At 44.3% G+C, this 21466-nt stretch overlaps 1 long non-coding RNA gene across 1 annotated transcript; it reads left to right on the top strand.

The window, feature by feature from the left end:
* The first annotated feature begins 3715 nt into the window (after positions 1-3715).
* Positions 3716-20088, top strand: LOC121138928. Its single transcript, XR_005875785.1, has 2 exons — positions 3716-3890; positions 19388-20088. It is a non-coding gene; the product is annotated as an uncharacterized LOC121138928 (long non-coding RNA).
* The last annotated feature ends 1378 nt before the right edge of the window (positions 20089-21466 follow it).

The following is a 21466-nucleotide window of genomic DNA, read 5'->3' as shown; positions in this document are numbered from 1 at the left end:
CTTCTATTCTACAAATCCCTGGATGTAGCTCACTCATGGAACCATTTAAGCAGCATGTCTCTCTTCATGTCCCTAGGAATCTTCCTGACAGAGAAGTCCAGAGTCCGAGGCAATCGCATTCCTCCTTGACTTCTCTCCAGGGTCTGCTTGTTGTCTGACGCTCCTGCAGGGTGGTCTTCGCAGTGCCTGCCCGACCCCCGGCAGAGTCTGGCTGCCAGTCGTCAGAGGCAAGCCCAGCGGCTCAGCGCCAAGGCAACACCAGGCCACAGGCACAAATTCATCCTCCGTCCTGCCTCTCAGTGCTGCATTAGGTGGAGAGAGACCTTAAGGTTAGCACTAGTGCCTGGCTAAAATCAGCACATGCTTGTGGGAGTTTGTTTATGGAAAAAGCAGAGAAGGTCCCGTAATCCTATGTCTCAGCAATTTAGGGTCTAGGGATTTCTTCTAATAAATCTTTGAGAAGGGCTTTGGTCATTTGTCTGCTGCCCCTGAGTATAGACCATGTGCTAACACTGTTGTAATGACTGCAGATACATTGGCCTGGTTAACCGCCAACTATTTTGTGGATGAAGGAGCAATAATGGCCCCATTCTGTAGACGAGGGAAGCAAAGGATAAAAGGTGGCATGTCTGTGGTCAGACTGCTTCTGTGAGATGAGTGGTAAGCCTCTTAACTTCTGTGTTGGCAGTAGCTCAGCTTGGCATAAGTAGAAGCGGAAGACGGAACATGGAGTAAGAGGAGATGGGGAGGTGGGAAGGAGGAGATGAAGGGGAGAAGTAAAAGCTTTAGAAGAAATTTTAAAAATAGAAATAACTTCAAGTTGTTATTTGTGGCAGTAAAAGGAGTCTGAGCCAGCCAAGCATGGTGGAACTTGGGAAGCAGAGGCAGGAGGATGTCTTGGAGTTTCAGGTCAGCCAGGATCACATAATGAGATCTTGTCTAAAAAAAAAGTCTGAGTCAATTACCACAGTGCTTCACCATAGAACATATACATCCTTGGTCTCTAGTTATCTACATGTTAAGAGGGTGTTGACACAGATCAGAGCTTGAAGTGACCTTTCCTATTCAAAGTGTGGATTTTAGTCAACATATCAATGGTCAAGATTCACCTTGGTGCTCAGCAGACCTGGAGTTCTGGGTTTTTCGTTTTCACTTAACAGTCACATACCAAGACTCTGAATCCCACTTAGAACACCTGCATAAAATCCACTTAAGACCCAGCTTCTGTGGGTTAGAGATCCAGGTCACATTTGCAAGATGTTTCTTATTTAACACATCAAACGTTGATACGATCAATACATCAGCTGACACAGGACTCCCTGGGGGAGGAGCCATCTCCAAGCTCACTCACAGGGCCATTGGAAGGTCTCAGGTCCTTGTTGCTTGCTGGTCGGTGACATGATTTCCTTGCCTTCTAGACCTCTTTCTTGAACATTTTAAAGGAAGGCAGTAGGGAGAGGGAGAAAGGAAAGAAGGGGGGAGGTAGTATTACACTTTGGTGTAAAATAACCTTGGAAATAACAGCCTACTGTTTCTCCTATATCTTATGTGTCAGAAGTAAAAAGATAGATACAGCCCACAGGCAAGGGAGAGAATCACACAAAGGCGTGAACAGAAAGGAATCACGGTGGGAAGGGAGCGCAGCTGAGAGACTGCCCACCACATGTCCTGTGTGTTTGTTAGAACAGAAGATAACCCCTCCCATTGCCAGTCTGCCACCAGTGCCGTGTTTACTTGTTACACATTAGGAAAACACAGCTGAACTCAGAAACACTAAGTGTAGTGTGTCAATGGTGCTCCCTTTCTGCGTTGGTTTGAATGGGAATGGCCCCCATAGGCTCATATATTTGAATGTTTGGTCTCTGGTTGGTGGAACTGTTTGGGAAGGATAAGAGGAGGTGTGGTCATGTTGGATATACACACTGGGATAGGATTTGGTTTCCATAGCCCATGCCCTGCCCCCTCAGTGTGGTGTGTGTGTGTGTGTGTGTGTGTGTGTGTGTGTGTGTGTGTGTGTGCCTCATGTTTATGGATATAAGATCTCAACTAGTTCCACAGCACCAAATTTACCTGTTACTTGACTGCTGCCATGTGTCCTGCCATGATGGCCACAGACTCACCCTCTGAAACTGTACCCCCAATAAATCCTTTCTTCTGTGAGTTGCCTTGGTTGTGTTGTCTCTCCGCAGTCATAGAAAAGTAACTAAGAAACCAGTCCCCCTTCTCCCTCTTATACCAGACACAGTTAATCACTCAGTCTCTCCTCCCAGATGGATCTTAGACATGACCTAACCACCCAAAACCTTTTCCTGATCAACTAGGATTTTTCTGTCAGAATTTTCATCTCTACATTTCTCCAGTAAAAGTCTTCAAACACAGCAACTTACTGTGTGTTGCTGATCCTATCCAGTCCTCTCATTTTATAGAGAAAAATTGGAGGTCTAAGAGGTAGAGATGAAACAGAAATTGTAATTATGATAGCCGTCGATGTCAGTTCTCCTATTACTACCTGTCTTTCAACAAAGCATTTTGCAGGCCTATTTATTTACCTTATAATATTGCTTAACAATTCTACATATGTCTGCTTGTGCATGTGTATCTCATGCATGTATTCCAAGAGTATGTTTGTGTGTGTGTGTGGGTGTGTGTGTGCATGCACACTCACTTTCTGGTGTCTTCTGTTGGTCAGAAACAAAAACTGTAAGTCCAGCCCATACTCACATGAGTGTACACACACACACACACACACACACATGTTTTCATGCATATACATATAGTTTCTCCTTTGTACAGAAAGAAATCAGACCATTCTCACCCCGCCTGTGAATCCCCCTCAGTGTGAGTGTTCCTGGAGGCACACAGTGCCTGGAGAAACATTCTAAAATTTAAAGAGAGGGTCCAAGACAAAGTACTCATCACCTGACTCACACTAGCACTAACTAGGGTCTGGGATGTCAGGTGCCATAAACATTTGATGAATGAATACACGAGTGAATGATTAAATGAATGAAATCAGCGATTTCCCAGTCATTGCTCATTTGGGTAACTTGCCACCGGTTTTTTCCACCCGCAGTGCTTCGTGAACTTAATTTTTTCTCATTCAATTAATTGACTTTTAGAATCAAATTATTTTTAAAGCAAAGGTGCAATTTGCTATGATAAATTGGAAAGAGTTCTTTCCATATGATGTATGCCATCTATCTTACACTATCCATAAAGCACCTCGGAATCTAGAAGCCATTGTGTGTAGCGTTCAGAAGGAGCTCACTGTGATAAACAAACGGCTGCGAAACCCCCTAGCATGTGTTCATGTTTGGGACCTCATAGATGGCTCCAGAGGCCCTTTAGAGAGCCAGGGGCAGGGCCTGCCAGAAGGAGCCTGGCAAGAGTAATTGGTCTCCTGAACCCTGGGGAGAGATTATTGTAAAGTCTGTGAAATATCAGTCGGATTGGAAGAGGCGTGGTTGAGGCGGTGGCAGATGAGAATCCATTAAAATATTCTTTGGGGAGGCTGCTCTCGCCTTGCCAGCATGCCAGTCACATCCACTCGTTACTCATTCATCCAACACCTTTTCAGTGACTACCGCGTGCCCAGTTCTGAACTGCGTTCCATAGAGAACAGAAACAATAAGACACAATTCTTGTCCATCAAGAGCTCAGAATCCAGCAGAATGGCAACAATAAACAACCCTTCTGACGCTGGGGAGGTCTCTAACTGGGGCATGCGCAAGATGCCCCAGATATTGGCTAAGAAAATGACTGCCTAGGAACGCCCACCCCCTCCCAGGGTGCACAGACCAGGCGTCACCTGCTCCTTGTTACAAAGACCAGCGATGTAAGGGCACTCAGATCAGAAGCAGCACGAGCCAAGGCCTCAGAGAGGCAAGATGGTGAGCAGGACACTTGAGCAGCTGTGGTGGGGATGTCTGGGGAAGGGCGGCGGTCGGTAGGTAGGGTAAAGGAAGTGCAGGAGATACAGTGGTTGGAGCTAATGATGAAAGAAAGCTTGGGTGATGCAGGCTGGGTTGTCTGCTCAAGGAGACTGGTCTTCGTGCTCCTGGTGGAGGCAGCCATTGAAGGCTTCAGAGCAGAGGCGTGGAGTCACCACCAGTTGTCCGTTTTAGAACAGCAACTGGTGTGTACGGCGGCGTCGCCAGGGGACGAGAGTTCAGTGTAACGGTCCCTGGGGGCTGCCCCAGAAAGGCTGCAGGGTAACTGAGGAAACTCAGGGCGGATCGATGGCAGTGACCACAGAAAAAGGGTCCGAATTCCTCTGTCACTAACATTTTACCCCCTTTCCATCCCGTCTTTCCTCTGTTCCACTTCATCCTTGGGGAGTTTGTACAGGGCAGGGGGAGGGGCGGGTAAAAAGAAGTGTGAGCTACAGCAGAAGTTAGGCCATTATTATATCTAACGAGAGCCACTGTGGATCAAAACAGTGAGAACACAAAGTAATTAGTTATTCTTTAAAAAGAAACAGATTTCAAAGGGAAGGACATTGGTGACGACAGGGAGAGTTCTCAGCGTGGTCAGTTGCTCTACAGAACAGGGCAAGTTCATGAACCTTGGAAGAGACCCAGCGCTTCTAACTCTGAGGTTCTATGCCTTTGAAAGGTTCTGTACTTCTTAGTGACTCGGCTCTGTATCGGGGCCAAGAGCACTGGCTGTGTGGAGCCAGGGGCAGCAGTGAGTCTGGCGTGTTGGAAGAAAACAAAACAAACACCAAAAGCAAACGAAGCCGGGGTAGACAGAGCAGGGTTGACCAAAGGGGAAGGTGGTTGAATAAGACAGAAAGACACTCAACGGCCAGATCAGGTAGCACCTGGTAAACCTTTGAATTCGTTCTTGCTATAACGGAAGCATCTGGAAACATTTAAAGGGTAGGAAACACAATGCTAATGTTCTTAACATGAACACTAGCACTGACTGGAGAACCGGCCTGGAAGAAGAGAGAAGATTAAAAGGAATAAGACTGGTAGACATTTGTAATCCAAACAAGAGGAACAATGGCTCAGGCACCCAATGATGGAAGGGATGAGGTCAGGACTAAGATGAAGGTGTCGAGACCTGCTCCTGTGTCAGGTTTAGGAAATGAGAAGAAAAGAGAAATAAATGTGATTTCTAAGTTTTGAAAAGGATCAGTGTATCGTAGGGGGACAAGAGAAAATGGATAGCCCTGTTCTAGCTGTGAGTGAATATAAGATAAATTATGGACATTTGAGAAGCATCCTGATGTCTGATATCACAGGGAAACATTAGGAGAAGAGATAGAAATTTGGGAATTGGCAGTTGTGTTATCCATCAATGGATGATGATGATGGAGGTAGTGTAGAGCCGCATCAATCCGGGTGAGAGCTGGGCTTGAGAGGCACACCCTGTGAAGAATGGGTGACTAGCGGAGAAGAAAAATCCAGAACATATGACCCCAGGGGCCAGAGTATTGCTGAGGGAGGGTAGAGAATAGAGCTTCTAGTATTTCCCTAGCAGCAGGCAGCAGGACTGTGATAGATGGATAGATGGGTAGATAGATAGATAGATAGATAGATACATAGATACATAGATGATAGATAGATAGATAGATAGATGACAGATTGTAGATAGATGATAGAATGATAGATAGACAGACAGACAGATAGATGGATGACAGATGATAAATAGATGATAGGTAGATAGATGACAGATGATAGATAGATGATAGATAGACAGACAGACAGATGGATGACAGATGATAAATAGATGATAGATGATAGAGAGATAGATGGACAGATACATAGATAGATAGATAGATAGATAGATAGATAGATAGTTAACTGATAGATAGTATAGAGATGGAGACAGAGATAGAGAGATAGAGGGGAAGTAGAGATAGATGGAAATAGAGAAAAGTTGTAAGCGGAAAGACCATACATGAACAGACAATTCTTGTCTGAAATTTTGCTTAAAAAAGGAAACATGAGAGAATGAGAACTGAGTGAGGATGTGGGTGGATTCCTATTTTTATGGGTGAGAAGCAGGACAAGGTGTTTGTCTGCTTGTGGAAGTGATGGACAGAGAGAGAATATATGGACATCGGGACACACAAGGGGAAGGTGTACTACTACAGGCACTGGCTCCCAGAGAACGGTAGGCGATGAGCTGTAGAGGATTAGTATGACAAGCATGAGGGTGTCTGTGTATTGTGGAGTGGCTAGGCTGGTAAATGTTATAATACATGTATAAACACATACATCTCTTTAGGCTGCACAGTTTCCACATATGGACGAGAAGCAAAGTTGCCAACAATAATGAGACGAGGTAGAGGGTAGGGAGTTTGAGAAATAAGGCTTTTCCTGGGGTTGTCTTGTGTGATGAGAAAGATGATTGACTAAGAAGATATGACAAAGTTTGGGGGAAAATTATGGGGTACCACCTAAAATAGAGAGCCTGAGATTTGACTGGAAATCAACTACATAGCAAGTCCACCATCAATGACCCTGGAACAGAGGTGAAAGGGGTTAGGCTCAAGAGTTCAGTTTTCCTGATTGAGATGGATGGAAGTCAGGAGGGAACAAGACAGGTCTTGGGAAGAGCAATATTAGAGCAGAAGATTCTTGGAGCAAAGGTGAATACAAGGACAGTGTGATAGGATAGGCACTCCACAGATGAATGGGACAAATAAACCAGAAGTTCAGATGAGGCCTTAAAATGTCAGGGGTTAAGAAGAGAAGTGATCTGGACCTTCCTAATTTCGATTCACTGGGCACAGTTATCACTTAGCTTCTTTGTTATCATTCCCTTCATTGGTGCAACAGGGATGACAATCCTACTTCACAGGGTTTGGTGAAATGAAGATATGTTAATCACCTGGAATAGCTCATATTTGGACAGAGATAAGGCTGGCCTACAGTATTTACTCAAAATCTTATTTTTAGAGATTAATACTTTTTATAACTAAGGCGTTAACACAACTTTAACTATATCATTATGACACCAACTGTCTGTATAAAAAGGGAATATCCAGGCAGTAGCTACATTGTTTCTGTAACTAGTTTATAATGGACCTAGATTATGTTCATTCTTCACTTTGTATTTCAATATCTAGCATTAATAAAAATAGCCTAATACATTATGAATTTTCGCTTTTGTCTCTGAAGACAAGGGACAAGTGTGAGGGTTGAAACTTAAAGGAAGGACTACGTCCCTCAATGTCAGGTATAAATTCATACATTATTTTAAAATATCCCCTATTGTGTTTGAAAGACAACTTTCCAATCACCACATTCGTCCTCCTTGGTCTGGAATGAAAATTAGCTAAGCTGTACTTCCTGGTACATGTTCTTGGCTTTGTGGAGGAAATTCTAATACAATCACATGACAAAGAGCAATAAATGCCAGGGCTAAACTCTACTCACCAAGTTTATAGTCTCCCCTGAATTTAATTCTTTATGAATCAATTCATTTCTCAATCTAGGGAATTAAAGGGCATTGAATCTATCTATCTATCTATCTATCTATCTATCTATGTATCTATCTATCTATCCATCTATCCTCTCTTGCCTCTTCTCTCTCTCTCTCTCCCTCCCCTCTCTCTCTCCACTTGGTTGTCAACTACTATTATCCTTCCTAGCTCCTTAATGGCCTCTATAACTGCCATCTCCAGTCCCACAGTGCTGCTTATCTTATCTTCATCTTTTGACTATTTTCATCAATGCCCATGGATCCTCCATGAATTCTCTTCCTTCATCATTTTGTGTCATTGGTCCTTTGAAAATAAAACAAAAGACCGTCTCCCCAAGGAAAAAAAAAGCTCAAACACATGTAGACAATATTTTCCTTAAAAATATAGGGTATTCATCTTATCACATGGGTGGGTCTCTTTGTGTTCAGGGTACCAAGTGACAAATGGTCACATCATATCAGGTCCACAGTGAGTGACTAAAATGGCAACTGTCATAGCACCCCGTCCTGAATAACGTCATGCATGGAAGTCAAGACCCCTACATTTTGCTCAATACTCATTCAAGATCTGTCCCAAGTTTTAGTTTTGGACCCAACTCCTTTCCTCTATAACTCAATCAAGTGTGACATCTTGCTTTGTGTTCTCTGTCTCTACAACTGTGGCATGATGTTCAGTGTAGAGTGTTAACAAACGTTCTGGGAGAAGGAAGGAAGGACGCTTTATGTGATCTTATATGCAAAGGACAACATTCCAAGGAAGACCATGGGCAATGGCAAACATCTTTGGCAAATACTAATAACAAGTTTACAAATCCCACTAATCTCCTGCTCCCCGGCACTGCTCCCTGGATCGATGCAGGAATCTATTATTTTAGCACATTTCCACCTCCACTCTCCAACCTCTATTTCCCCAGAGACTCCACAGTTGAGTAATTTTTTTCAGCTTATTAAAGTCACACTGCTGATTTCTCATTCTAAAATCTGCTTACAATAATATGGCCAAGAGAGGGGACTCTGGAACAAGGAAGTGCAAGAGGTCCATTCTAGCCTCAGCAGTGATTAGGGGTTAGCCTATAGAATACCATTTCATCCTTGTGGTTCTCACTTTTCACATCTGATAAATTAGTTTGTCTGTGTCTGAAATAAAATGCTGAATGTTAAAGATCATGCTAAGAGATTCAAAGTTCCCTTCTAACCTGGTTGGTCCATAGTTCAAACCAAATCATGACTCTAGAAATCAGCGGGGTCTTTGCATTGAGTATATACTATATACTTGACTATTTAAAAATCCATTTGATATTTAATCTTCATAGCCTCTCTCATTAGTTAGGAATCCCTGTTAAGCATACAATGTCAATGAGCACATGACTTAAGTTCTGTGCCTAAGTTATAGGAAGGATGAATTGCGGAGTTGAGAGATGCAGCTTGCCTGTGCCAAAATCTGAGCCCCACAGATGCCTGTGCTTAGCTGCTGTCACAATTTTCCTGTATAAGCCTTGCCTTGTGTCTACAGCTGGAGATCTCCTTTTTCTGTTTCTTCTCCTACTACGAAGATAGTGCTTCAGATGGCTGCTCCAAACACCTGCATGGAGCTTACCGAAGCCCAAACAAAAGTACACTTTGAAGAGCTACCTCTCACTGACAGCCTGTAATTTCATTTTTTTTACTTATTATTTTACCTGATAAGGGAAAAGGTTTCTATCAATAAATGAAATACCTCTCAACCAAAGAGTGGATAGGGAAAATGTGGCATGTCTACACAATGGAGTACTACTCAGCAGTAAAAAAACAATGAAATTTGCTGGCAAGTGGATGGGACTAGAGAACTCCACCCTGAGTGAGGTAACCCAGACCCATAAAGACAACTATAATATATACTCATGCATAAGTGCATATTGAACATAAAGCCAATGACAACCAGCCTACAGGCCACAACCCCAGAGAACCTGGTAACAAAGAGGACCCTAAGAGAGACACACATGGATCCGCCTAGGAAGGGGAAAAAGACAAGATCTCCTGAGTAAAATGAGAGTGTGGGGGACAAGGAGGAAGGTGGAATGGGAGAGGAGAGGAGGGAAGGGGCTGGGGAAAAGTGTATAGTCCGATTTTTAAAATTTTTAATAAAAGGAAAGAAATCTTAGCAATGAAATATCACACTGAGTTTTGTATTAATGATCTGACTTTACGGGCTCAAGGGTTTCAGAAGGACTCTGGGAGCCTCTATGAACTCTATTGAATTAGTTCAAGGACAAACATTTAGAAACAACTTGGCTTTGTAGATAGTTCCATCTATTAGAAGAGAAAGGATTGCATGTAATATTAGGGTGTGGATGCTGGAAGAGTTGTTCACCTGAAAATGAGAAATAGTTGGTATTAACATGACCAGAGCCCTTAAATAGTGTCACCTCTGTAGTCTCGGGGAAGAGAAGACCAATGAGCAACAGCATCCAGATCACAGGTATGGGAGGAAAGACAGACACATGACTGGGTTTTGCAATGGTCAGTGATTATAAGCATCACCAGAGGGAGAAAACCAGACATGGTACTTAACTGATCTCCAATGTGCTTGCCTTGTAAGACCATGAGAACAGATTTAGTGAATCAAATGGGAGAATGCCACATTCTTGTGTAGAGAACCAAGAGAACAAAGACCTCAGGATTCCCTGTACCCTGGTTATGCTTCCTGACCCAGTTGTTAAGAGACATTGACTTGGGTCTCAGCAAAAACTGAACAAAGACACCCCTTCATATTTGAGTCTTAGGTTCTCCAGTCTCCCCTGATACCTTCTGGTTCAGCCAATGCTCATTGTCTTTAGGTTTTGACTCCAACATCTACGGTCCCCCCTTTCTCTCTGATAGCAAGTCCTGTTGAGTTGTGCTTTCCCGAATGAAGTAGATGTCTGTACCAGTCAATGCACAATTGTCGTTTGTGACCTTCCTGAGGTTTCCTGTTTCCTCCTAATGCATTAGAAGAACAAATCAATAAAGTCTGTGTCCCAGTACCTTGGGTAACTGCCATCTTCATGGTTACATCATTATCCAGGACAACTGTGGAGCGGTGAAGCGCTTAACCCCATGAGGGGTGGGAGGACTGGGTAGGGCTCATCCCAGACTGACATAGACACACTGAAATTGCTCCTGGCTCCCATGCAGGAACAAAACCTCCCCACCATGGGGTGATTGGTATGCAGCAGTGGCCCACTCCCTTGGCACTGGGTGGATGGGGCCCCAGGAGAGAATTAAAGAAAAAGGAAAGGGTTGTTGTCCTTGACAAGGAAACGATTGATGTCTCTGCTTTCTCACCCTCTTTAAATTGAGATGGGGACAAGATTAAAAGTTCAGGCAGGAAGCCAGTGTGTGACTTCCAACACAGAAGCCCAGTACATAAGGAAACCCATGACACTTTGCTCAAGAAATTAACTGCTGTGCTTTGGTGGTGTTTTTTTTTACCAGAATCTAGACATTAACCTTATAGGAGCAATAGAATGGGCACCAATTAACCCTATTTATTGTATATCATATACAATGCCCTGTATTTTATGTTCATCCTTTCTTTTGATCTTCACGATGATGGAAAAATAAATGAATATGACTGTTCCTATTTTATAGAGGAGGAAACTGAGGCTGGAAAAATGAATCTGCAATCTGGTTATAGCGACTCTGCCAAAGCATTTAATGTTCCATTATGTCATATTGGCCGATGGGCAAAGGTATCTGTGACTTCTTTAAGGATATAAGCACTGCTAGGCTTTGGTCTGGAATGGGTGTGGCCATTTATTGAAGACTTAAAGCCAGGACCAGCTTCCTGATGCTGAATTCAATTCCTTCTCCCTACAACTCTGCTGACTTCACTGAGGGAGTCTTTGCTGTCCCTAACTCTATCCTTGGTTTTGTGGCATGGAGTGGAACCTGTCTGAGTTATCAGTGTTTCCCCAGTAAGAACAAAGTCAATACTGGGAGTGGAAGTAGGGAAAAGATCAGATCCATGAACAGTCTAATACTGACATTCTCCAGAAGAGGCAGAGTAGGGTTAACCCAAGGTCATGAGGTATCAAGTAAACTACAGCCAATCTTCACAACATAAAAAAGTGAGTACAATGAAAACAACTGAAGGTAGATTCAAGATTAGAGCTCTCAGAATGAATAGACAGTAGAGCATGAGACAAAAGAACTAAAAGCAGTTAGTTCTAGAAACCGGATAGCTTCCATGAGTAGTTTATGACCAGGCAAGGCTTCCACTTAGAGGGTTCCACACCTTGCTTTGAATGAAGCGTCACTTATCTTAAAAACACAGAGTTCTAAGCAGGACACCTGCATATCCCGTCCTCCGTTTCACGGAGTGGCTGGCACTCATTTACAGGGCAGGCACCTGCACTCAGTTCAGTGTTTAGCGTGTGGAATGAAAGGTCAATGCATACGGTTGATCCCCATGAGAGCCAGCAAGGTTGCTTCTGTCCCCACACCCTGCCTCTGCCTTCAGCCTCAGGCATCTATCAGAGGGAACAGATGTCATTAATCAGAAGGGACACCATGCAAGTTCGCATGGACAGAGCAGCAACAACAAAGACATTTTTCTCTTGGAAGAGACCTCAAAGCTTATGGTAAATTAACAATATGGTAAATTAACACCCCACTCTTTTATTGAGGGTATCATATAATTTGGGGTTTTGTGAAAGAGATTATTCACATTGCTTTTGTCCAGAGTGACCCAGATTTAAAAATCTGATCTGATAGTTTAATTTATAATATGATTTAATGATGTGGCACTGATCTCTGAACTCCTTTGATTCAAAACTTGAAGGCATATTCTTCTAACTCTCAAGTGCGCACCAGTAGATGCCTTTCAAGCAGCAGATTGTTTTGCCAGGCCCACACGATCGCACTCTATTATATTAATTTTTTTAAGTTGTGAGTCTTCTCTGTGATATCACAGAGCATACTTCCTGGGCCTGTAGGTTGAAAGTATGACCTCGAGCATCCGCGGGGAACATGCTTCCATCTAACCTGGAAAGCTTCCACCCTAGGCATTTTCTGTGTCTCTGGTATTTCTTCTTCTAGGCTCTTCCTCGCTGTTTGGTGAAGTGAGCTTCATCTGGTGTTTTGTGGGTTGAGTGCTTAACTCTTCTGATTCTGAACAAAGGGCCATACTTCATCCTGACAATCTGTACCCTGCGGGCTTTCCTCATGAGTGCTTCCTTCCCAACCTCTGTGGAGAATAATGGTGAAAGTCTATTTATTCAGCACTCCTCATGGGTGAAGGCCCTTCCAACCTATAAATAAAACAAATTTAACTTTTGCAGGGTTACTAAAGCCGTGGAACGATAAATAAGTACCCTGGCTGCCTGCTGGCCATGGGGATCAGGCCAAAGATTTTCATGAAATAGTCCAGGACGTTAGAAGGTATGGGGTATTTTGCATAATCGCAATTTAAACTAGTAATAACAATCATTCCTTCTTTATTCCTCACCAAAGTAAAAGTTGAAATCAACCTTACCCTGGTGTTATAGTATTTGAAGGATTTATAGTTATTTATCCCATTTGAAATTGGAGAAGAATCTTCTAGAGAGAACAGGATAAGGTAAAATTGTCTTAGTTACTGCTCTATTGCTGTGAGGAGCGTCACCAAGACAACTTATGGAAGGCAGTATTTCATTGGGGGATTGCTTATAGTTTCAGAGGCTGAGCCCATGAAACATTTCTGGGAGCATGGCAGCAGGCAGGCAGGTATCATGCTGGAGTGGTAGCTGAGGGCTTACATCCTGATCTACAGGCATGAGGGGGAGAGAGAGACAGACAGACAGACACAGAGAGAGAGAGAGTGCCTAGTGTGAGCTTTAGAAACCTCAAAGCCCATGCCCAGTGACATACCTTCTCCAACAAGGCCGTACCTCTTAATCCTTCCTAAACAGTTCACTTACTGGGAACCAAACATATGAAGCTACAGAGGTCATTCCCATTCAAACCACCACGGTGGTATTTGTGGGGTTTTGTTTGTGTGTTTAGTTTTGAAACCAGTTCTCGTCATGTAGACCGAGCCCAGAACTCACAGAAATCCACAGGGAGTGAAGGAGTACACCACCACACCAGGGTTTCTTTGTCATTTTTTGCATCTTCTAATTGATCACTTACCATGTGCCCATTCCATTAGTGATCTTAAACTATTATATATGCAAGTAAATAAAGCATCATCCCTGTCTTTTAACATAATTCATTAATGGAACCTATTGTGATCTTTAATTTGTTTTTAAAAATAGTTGTTGGGGCTGGAGAGATGACACTGGGTATTTCTCATGTGACTCCAGCTCCAAAGGATCCTCTTATGTTTTCTCAGGATACTGTCTTACTTCATACATATGGGTATATATGCACAAACACACCTAAAAATTAGTTAATAATAAAATAAGACTGTCTAAAAACTATGACTATTATGGAGTGGAGAATAGAATCTAAGTCAAAATGGGCAAGAAGTTTGGAATCAGATGTATCTGGGTTGAAGCTTTCCCTCTGAGCCTTCCCAGGCAAACAAACTTGGAAAAATACATCTCCTGGACTGTCAGGATAATAGCTCCTTCAAAAGAAATGGTTTTGAAGCGTATACAAGTATGTCGGCGTGTAGCAATGCGATCCAAAATGTAATTCCCATTTTCCATACCTGAAATTAAAGGATGTTAGTAATGCACACTGGAAAAAGTTTGAGTTGGGGCAGATTAAGGAAGAGTTATTGGAAGAAAGAAAACCTCAGCTGTGAAATGGGTTGGTTCCAGCTTTCTTCATGGAAAAATCAGAAGACAATTCATGGAAAACAGTTCCCATGAGCAAAAACCTGGTGCCAAGATACAGAAAGACTCAGTCACTGCAAATAAGTGGCCCCACCAAAGCCAGAGAATGAGATAAAAATTCCATGTGTTAATATATGAAGATATATGAAAATACACAAGGTAAATCGGAAGATGGGGAGGAATTAACATTTGGGTGCTTTGTCCTATCTGCTTTATTTATCTCCTTTGGATTAGTGCTCACAGTAGTCCTGAGATGTGGATATCACTGACATCACTACATAACAGGCTCCAAGAATCAATAACACAGGCCATGAGCAGATACAGAATAAAATTACATGCTCATGATACTCCACATCTGATGGTTTGGATGTGAAACGTTCAAGCACTTGGTCCCCAGCTGGAAGTGCTGTTTGGAAAATCATGGGACCTTCAGGAGACGGGGCCTGGCTGGAGGAAGAGCATCACTAGAACAGGGCATGTAGGTTAAGGCCAAGTTCCAGCCAAGTCCTCTCGACTTACTATCTCTGAGACGTAACAAGACAAGGTACAACTCCTGCTGCCACAGAGGAAGTTCTGATACCCCGCTGGCCTTTCAATGATGGACCTCATCCTCTCAAACCATGAGCTGAAATAAACTCCTCTTCCTTGAGTTGTTCCTTTCAGGTGTCTTGTTGCATCAATGGGAAAGGTAACACAGTCCCCTACTCATTCACTAATGTCCTACGACAAATAATTTACCAGGCCTTATGGTCATTCAGCAGTTGATGCTGGAAGACAGAAAAAGAATGGGTGGGTGGATGGCTGCATAGATAGATGAAGAGAGAGAAAGACGGCCATGCGGAGAGACAGTAGATGAATGGACCCGGCCGGCTGGAGAGTAGGAAGGGTGGTGAATTGAATGTAAGCTCTCAGGCCAGAGGCGCCTGTAAAATCTGACAGTGTTAATGAAGACAAACTGAAGGACGGAACAAGCTACTAAAAAGGGAGAAGAATTCAGTTCTGTGACTCCAAATAAAGCTTTATGTGGGAATCATCTGTTAAAATATCACTAAATGTGAACACGCTCATTGGATGACCATCGCTGCATAGACAGACTGCCATCTTGTCCCAAGGGTAGGCTTGCTTGCTCGGGATAGACAGGCAGATTGGCACTAAACCTGCAGAGGGGAATGGCAGCCACGACTGTCAGAGAGCTCACCATTCTGCTGACATCTGGATTCTGAAGGAAGTAGTCAATTAGTGGGAAAGAAAATAGGAACATAAATTCTTCAAATAGTTGGTAAGCATGCCAGCAGGTTACTTATTTCTCCCTTTAAACAACGTGCCGGAGTCCTTTGGAAACTGATCACATTCAGTCCATGCCGCCCCAAGTTCTGGCACTTTCTACTGGTAAACCCTCACCTACGCTTGCCAATGACTCAGTTCCAGTATACCTGCCTCCCTTAAGTCTCCCCACTCTGGACTTGGGTCATCTGGCACTATGCTTCCCAGGTCTCCTTTCCTCTGTTAGGTCACCAGAGACCCTTGTGTGAGTTTTACAAGACTGAGTCAATCGTAAACCACATTTGCTTTATGCTGAGAAAACTAGCAGTTACAGTCGGTTGTGGCTAACCCATCACCCACCCTGAACTGAGGCAGAGCTGCCTGACAGGCAGCAACTTCAGCTTCCTCAGTACCTACCTTCTTTTGTCCCAGCTCCTAGGCTGCCTAGGAATTAGCTTCATAATGAAAGGCAACACTTCACCGGCAGTGCTTAAACACTCTTGAAGGAAATTAAAGACTGAAGCAACTTCCGGCCATGCTCCATTCCTATGGGCTCCAATTTGTCCACCCCCCCCACCTCCTCACCCCACCCCTGTCCCCCCTGCACTTCTCAAAAATCGTCCTTACCCTACAGCCTGCCCTACCAACTCCAGAGCCAGAGGCAAAGATGGCCAGAGGTTGACAAATTATGCCCTCCTCCAGGCATTCTAGCCCTCTGCCTAGTTTTTAAAAAGTTGTATTGACATATATTCATGGCATTTCTTTCTGAATTGCTTAGGGCTGCTTCTGAGCGGTGGACACTGCAGACCTTCAAAAGCCTTAGATATCTACTATAAGGATCTTTTTTTTTTTAAAAAAAAAGCTATATCAAGTCATGGCAAAGACAACGACTATTTGTAGACTTTAAGTCAATGCCACAATCATGTAAGGCTAAATCCCTCAATATTTATGTGTGTGCACAAATGTTTACATATTTACACATATTTATTACGATTTCTCTGACCCAACCAAGACTGTCTTAAATTTTCTGTTCCACCTCATTCTTACAAAGCAGAACTGAGTGCCCGGGTCACCGTAGCCTGTTGCTCTCGTGGTATTGGCCACATTGAGTTGTAATTTATTTGTGGCTCTACCTATGCACTTCGTTTTTACAGAAAAAAAACGGTTTAGAAGCCTTCTTTCTCTAAAAAAAAGTTTGCTAAGGAAACAAAGATTCCATGAATGAGTAAGTTGAACAAGCGAGTGCATGGATGAATGAGCGCAGGAGAGAGCAAGGGGAAACCTCTCTCGCCATTTGGAATTTCGTCTTATGCAAATCCCGTGGGCATGGCCAGCACACACAGACAGGATCCGGAAGAAAGTGGTTCGCTCTGGGTAGCTCCGACTGGGCCACTCTGTCCACCATCGTGCAGTCCCACTGCTCAGCACAGTGTTCCAGAAACTTCCTTCCCAGAGCCACTTTGTCAGGCCCATTATGGTGGAGAAAGCCTTCCGCCTTGACAGGAGTCCATTTGTTGGGGGGTGGCTCTGAAATCACCGTGTCGGTGACCCTCGGCCGTGCTTCTGAGCAGAGAACCCAGGTGCTACAACCCAGGTGCTGGAGAAAGGGGCGGTGGCGGGTGGTTAGCGCCTAGACGCTGTGGGCCATTTCATGAGGGATAGCCTCAGCCTGGAATTTAGCTCCATGTCAGCTGGGGACACAGAAGAGGTCAAGCCATGTGACTTCTCTGCTTCAGAGTTTACCCTTCCAAACTGTAAAGTGCTACGATTGTTGTGTGCAGCAGCAAACTGGCCGGTTTTACACCGGCTTCTGCGGATTCCCCACCCCCATGCCCGCGTTGCCTCTGAAACAGAGGTCTCTTCCGAGAGGAGGAAGGGTTAAGATGATGCACTATTCAGCAAATGAAGATCACAGTAAACACACCGAGAACTAGCAATTTCTTAGCTTGACTTAGTCTTTCAGTGTGTTATCATGAGGAGACTAGGGTTGCTTGCCAGTGCCTTTAGAAACCAAGTGGGGTGTGTGTGTGTGTGTGTGTGTGTGTGTGTGTGTGTGTGCGCATGCATGCTGCATGCATGCACGCATTAGAATATTCACCACATGGAGCAACACCAGTCAATTCAAACAGTGTGAGACTTTGTTTCCCTGCCCTAGCTCTATTGCATGGCGTATGCTTACATGCCTTTGCTGTTTTAGTAGCAACAATAAGACCTGCTTTTGTTGGGTGTTTGTTGAGTAGCTGTATTTGTTGAGAAGCTGCCGTACACACTGGGATAAGCACTTTTGTTTAATGTGCTCTCAGTCAGTCTTCTATTTGCCTTCCACAATAAGTATTTTTATCTATGTGATTATGGAAAAACGGGGTCAGAGAGGTTAAGTAACAGGCCTGAGGTCTCACAGCCAGGGCACAATCAAATATCTCTGACGCTAAAGCCACCACCATTTTTCCTGTGTTGAGCCATCCCCTCACTGCAATGCTCTGAGAAGCAGTCAGACTTTCCTCCTGACACACAGGGATATCCATATGCCTTTATGCTCATCCTATGAGCGTGGTGTTTGTTAGCATTCTAGTGGGTAGGTCTAACACTCCGAGAACCCACAGCCAGACACTGAATGACATTGGTTCCCTGTCACACAAGGGAACGATTATTCATTGTGTCAATGTCCAATGTCCGGTGTGAGGGACTCAGAATCAGGTCCAAATCTTTTCCAGGTGAGGACACTGAACTTAGAGAATAGAGTTAGCTGCTCATTCAAGCTAACACTTAATCTATCTAGCTCTCTCTGTCAGGTCATCTGTCTACTCCACTGCTACTGCCTCTGCAGCACCTACCCATCTCAGAAATGTAGTGTGTGTGTGCATGTTTGTGTGTGTGTGTGTGTGTGTGTGTGTGTATAGGGAGGGAGCTAGTTAGTCAGACAGCCAGAGACAAAAAGACAAAGAGGAAAAACACACACAAAAAAAGACAGACTGACATACACTCAGGCACACAGAGGAGGGAGGGAAACTTGGGGAAGTAGAGAGCTGGGATGCTGGTATCATTTTATTTTATACAATGTACAGTCTTTCACATAAGCCAAGAGAGACTGTGTCTTGGTGATGGCCTTCTAGTGCTTTCCTGAGATGGCCTGCTGCTTCCTTGTCAACCTCTGCTTGGAGGGAGACTGTGCAGGAAAGCCCTGGTGCTTTGGAGGTAATAGGCACAAAACACTGGTGTCACTGTGAGCAGGAGTTGGGCTACCCATTCCATGCCCTTTCCCATGGGAAAGGGGCGTCCCCAGCTTTGAGGAGCCTCTGTGACCATCTGTGCCTGCCTCCCGGCACCATCTCCCCCAAGATGCATTTCGAATCTAATGATTCTTCTCCTGGCACGGATTGAAGAGATCCACTCCTCTTTAGCCACACTCCAATCAGCAAGGATTTGTCCGTGTGAGCCCCGGCAAGGGTAGGCGGTGAGCATATATGAAAGAGGAGGCAACTGGAGTGCCCTAGATTCTCAGCCTCCAATATAATAAATAACGTGTGAGACAGGGCTGGGGGTGGGCAGGGAAAAGATGCATCACCCACTGCCATGGAGGTCGTACTGCCCTTCTCCTCTTTTCAGAGAAAAGCCTTTTTGTACACGCACACCACACTCACTCACGCATGCACATTCCCTGCAAGAAGCCAACAAAGCGTTCTGGCCATGCAGAGGCCACTCAGCTTCTTCAGAGTTGAGGAAGATTAAAACAGCCCGACATCTCCAATCTTCCTCAGCTGGCGGTTCACGCACTTGCATAGGCAGATGAAAAGGGGGCTTTGGAGATGCATTAAAAAACATGTATGGAGATGGTGGATGGGGAGGGAGAGCCGGTGTGTGCAGGAATGGGATGGAAACTAATGCTTTTCTGTATTTTTTTTTTGGAGTCTTTTGTTTCCCGGCCCATGGTGGTAGCGCATTGGAAGGGTTCTGGAATTTCAGGACACAAAGTAGCAGTTTTAAATAATGAGAGAAGATTCCACATGGAACGCTCATCTGGCTGTGGCAGCCTGTGACTGAATGAGAGAAAAGTGCCCTAGAAGCTATTCATTACGAATTCACTGGAAGCTCTCAAACGAGGCTGGCAGAAGCTGAAATTGAAGTGGTCTCTGACCTAATTTTCTTCTGCATGAGACATCTGCATCAAGGCTCTCTTTGATGTATTCCACTTGGCTCTGTCTACAGGATTGTATCACATGGCCTCCGTGTTGCCTTCTTATTGAAAGACATTTTCAGCCTGAGCAAGGTAATGCACAATGTTACCGTTACCCAAACTAATCACTCAATGGGCTCCTAAAATAGAAACAATAGCAATTCAGAGACACTGTTGTCTGCTGCCTGTTCCTGCAGCTTGGGCTCCTGGTTTCTCAACTTAGATTGCTGCCATTTGCCTCATGTAATTCCAAAACAAAGGACAGAAAGACAAGCAAAGTCATGCAGGATAATGTTGGGACCAGGAACACACTGGATGGGACTTCCTCTTGTTTGATCCTTCAAACCATTGGCTAGGAGTCGGGATCCATTTCAAGCCTCACAAAGCAGGGCTGAGATGTCTCTGCCTTAGGAAAATAAAGGCTTTCTTGATTTAGGTGTTGCATTTATTCTAAATGCTGAGTGACAGAGAGAAGGGGGTATGTGTGTACTGAACATTGGCTGTTATTCTTAGAGATCTTGGAGCTACTTTAAAAAAAACTATCCTCCCTCTTCTTAAGCTCTCTCAACCTAGGTAGAATGCAGGAGTGAATTTTAAAGAGAAATAATGATAATAATCTTTTTTAAAGCCACGGTAATGAGGAGCCTTCTTTATGTGGGCAGAATAGCTCTTGCCACCCCATAAGGGCTGCTTGCTAATGGTGTGCCCCTCTTCCCACAGTCCCAGCATTATGTGAATAACTGGGATGTCTTTTGTGTCCCACCCCCGAAGAAGAAACCTTTGAAATTCTAAATGACTGTGCTGAGGGTTTTAATGTCTGCCTCTGAGAGCAGATCTCAAGGCGCACTCAGTGAAAAGCCTTCAGAGATGCCTCTGTCCCAAGAATTGAGATGACGGTGCAGTCTTGTGCATGCCCCTCACCCCCGTTCTGCTTCTTCCAGGGAGAACTGCAGATGTGATCAACATTCCCCTGTCCCGTGCCCAAGCACAGATATGTGCTCAATGCCTTCCTTTCTGATGCATATAAAACAAAACCATCGGGCAGGCAGCGTGCGGGTCCTTGTGGGGACTCCAGCATTAAGGTGGCTGCTCACTTTCCTGGTAGCACACGTGTAATGCACATAACACAGCAGATGCATGCCACGAATGTCTACAGAGAGCTGGGGAACATCAGAGTTGGAGTCTCTCAGCAGACATTCTCCACCATCAAGAATCACACCAGATACTCCCTTCCTCCAGGAAGCCTTTCTTCAACATGCTTCATGTATGGGGGGCTTGTAAGCTGTCAGCACACTAGAGCAGCAATATACCCTCAAACCAAACACTTAGGATTCCATATTCTCTGTCTTGTCTGTCAGGCTATGACATCTTGAAGGCAGGTGTGGTATCTGTCATTGTAGTTACCCAGGCTGGGAAGTGCACCCCAATTTACCCAAGACTTACTTAGTTTTTAGGATAGGAGTCTCAGTGTCCCCGATTGCTACCAAAGCACCCATACACGGTAAATGCTCAATTAGTATGTTATGAACTTCAAAGAAAAAAAGATCATATTACTTTTGCCCTATTGATGGTCGAGGGCTGGTGTTAAGAAGCTGTCTGTCAAGAAAAAGGGAATGGCCTCAGTAAAGGCCCAGGCTCCTGGCTCTGCAGTCAGACAATCTTAGCCCTAGATGGAGTAGATGCTGCCCACTGTGAATGCTGTCCTGTGCTCTGCGTCCTCGATTGTCAGAAACATGAGCTGTAAGTCACAGGGATATGAAGGGAACCAGAAGAGGGGAGGGAAAGTAGAGAAAGGAGAAAAGAAGGAAGAGGA

This window comes from Mesocricetus auratus, unplaced genomic scaffold, assembly GCF_017639785.1.
Source record: "Mesocricetus auratus isolate SY011 unplaced genomic scaffold, BCM_Maur_2.0 Super-Scaffold_6730, whole genome shotgun sequence".
In the NCBI taxonomy this organism is placed as follows: Eukaryota; Metazoa; Chordata; class Mammalia; order Rodentia; family Cricetidae; genus Mesocricetus; species Mesocricetus auratus.
Note: the sequence above shows the minus strand (reverse complement) of the source record. Positions and strands in the feature narration are given on the sequence as shown.